The following is a 2,443-nucleotide window of genomic DNA, read 5'->3' on the forward strand; positions in this document are numbered from 1 at the left end:
GTTAAGCAAAAGTCAAGAAACTATTTTATAATCCTTAAAATGATCAAACTTTGTATTAGCATTAAAGAACATCATAAATCACTCTTTAGTAAGCATTTGCCAACATCATGTGGATATGTGAATTCATCTCCACTGTTTCTTTTGAAGAGAGAGAGGTGGGAGTGGAATGCAAAACAGTTGCTAGAAGTACAAGATTTCAAGCTATGTTTGTCTCTTAACCTAGTAGTTTAAATGGGCTTCCTCATCCAAATGGGCTTTTGCTTGTTCACCAAGGACCATCCATGTCACACTTCCTTAATCTGAACAAGAAGAAAAAACAAATCATCTTCCAATTAAATCAACACCTCCAACACAATCCTTAATGTTACAGGGAATTACGGACAAATGAAATCACAATTATGGGATATTGATCTCATAATATATTATGTCTTTTGTAACTTTCCTACATCTCATGATCTGATCCAAGTTATTTTTGAAAACAGAAGCTAGAATACAAATAAATGTTCAAGAAACAACATCTCAACATTAGTCGAAAAAAAGGGCAGCAATACAATTGTTGAAATATTGATTCTTACCTACATTCATAAATCAAAGAAAGATTTCAAAAAGAGCTTTTGTTTTATGTTTAAGGAAAACTCCAATCCCTATAATTTTGACTCATTAACATCAATGAAGCAAAGCTTTTTTAATAAAGGAAGATGACTACAAAGAGACGAGACTTAGAAGGGTAAGAGATCATTCGAGAGTAAAAAGAAAAATAAGGGAAGCAAAGCTACAAAATTGAGTTTTGTAATAGCAACTAAAAAAAATATGTAGTAAACAAAATAAACAAAATTGAAACATAAATCTTGCCAGATATGACTACTATTCCACCGCAATTTTATATGCAATACCAAGATAAACTTCATACTATCACAATATTATTCATTATAATCCTATAATATACATATATGTATGTATGATAAAACAAATATTATTAATTACCAGTACTAAACCTTTCTACAAATTGCAAATTTTCTTTTATAGCTCTTTCACCACAGATTATTTCAAAAATAGTGTCGCAACATACTAGGTGAGAGACTACAAGCAACAAAAGATGGAGTTACAGGAGATGCACATTTTGAGAATCCTAAAAGTTTTGGGCTTTTATCAACTAAGTTAGGACTAAGGAGATTACAAGGTTTTGTGTTGCTAGTAGACAAGACAGGACCTTCTTTGTTTGCATCAGGCACCTTGACTTTCTTCTTCTCATAATTTGCAAGTCCCTCGCCCCAACCCTGTAACAGCCATAACTTTTAATAAATAAATAAAATTAATAAATTAATAAATAAATAAAAGTAAATAGGTCATAATTTCCCACTATATAAGCCAAATGTTAACCTAGAACAGTTTTTACAAAACACTTTTGTTCTTTTTTTTTTCTGACGCACAAGAACCCTGACAGAGTAACCGAAGGATGAGCCCTAGAGAGCACCAGAAACGCCACAATTACTAACGGAGAACGTTTGAGTGACTACATCGAGGTAAGTGATGAGTTACTCATGCTTGGGGATTAGAAGGAAAATGTATAGGGATCTCTAGAGGATCAATTTTGGGGTATTTTGGATTGTTTTTATAAAATGTTAATTCATGACCCTTTCAAATTGAATAATTCTTACGCTAAATTGAGTGTAATATCTATTATTATGAAATTCTATGATCCTGTTAATGTATATTGATATGATATTTTCTTGGTGTATATCAGATTTTTTTTTAAAATTTTCAATTGTTATTACTTGATTTCTTTTTGTATACTAACGCATATGTTTTTCGTTGTTTTGCACTTGGGATTTATTCTTTTCGGAATGTATCAGTGAATTGTTATCATTGGAATGAAAAATTTGATCCAAATAATTGTGTTCCCTCTTGTTTGTGATCAAATTTTATGAACCACACATACTGTATGAGTTTGTTGAAAATAATATATATATATATATATATATATATATATATATATATATATATATATATAATAAATTAAATACTGTGTAAACTTATTCCATAATAATAATTATTTTTGTTACTGATGTGAATCTGACTAGGAACGGATCACTTGATACAGGCTACAAAAATTTGGATGACGCCTCTTCCAGCGACTACTAATTATACTAGCTAACATCAATCATCATCAGCAGATACTACTCCCCCTCAGAATCCTAACTCATGCATACATAATATCCTACTACTCAGATCATAAATCATGCATAATACTATTACTCCCCCTTTTTAGACAGAATTTGGAAAAGTATATATGCATGCAAATATTACAGACCAATAGCGATCAATTGTTCAAAGGGACATGCCCCCATAGCTAGTAAGAATAAAAAGCAAAAATAAAGGTCTGAGGGTCATGGGGTGGCATCAGAATCATCATCATCGGATACTGGTATCCTCTGCAGATCTT

This window comes from Glycine max, chromosome 10 (assembly GCF_000004515.6).
Source record: "Glycine max cultivar Williams 82 chromosome 10, Glycine_max_v4.0, whole genome shotgun sequence".
In the NCBI taxonomy this organism is placed as follows: Eukaryota; Viridiplantae; Streptophyta; class Magnoliopsida; order Fabales; family Fabaceae; genus Glycine; species Glycine max.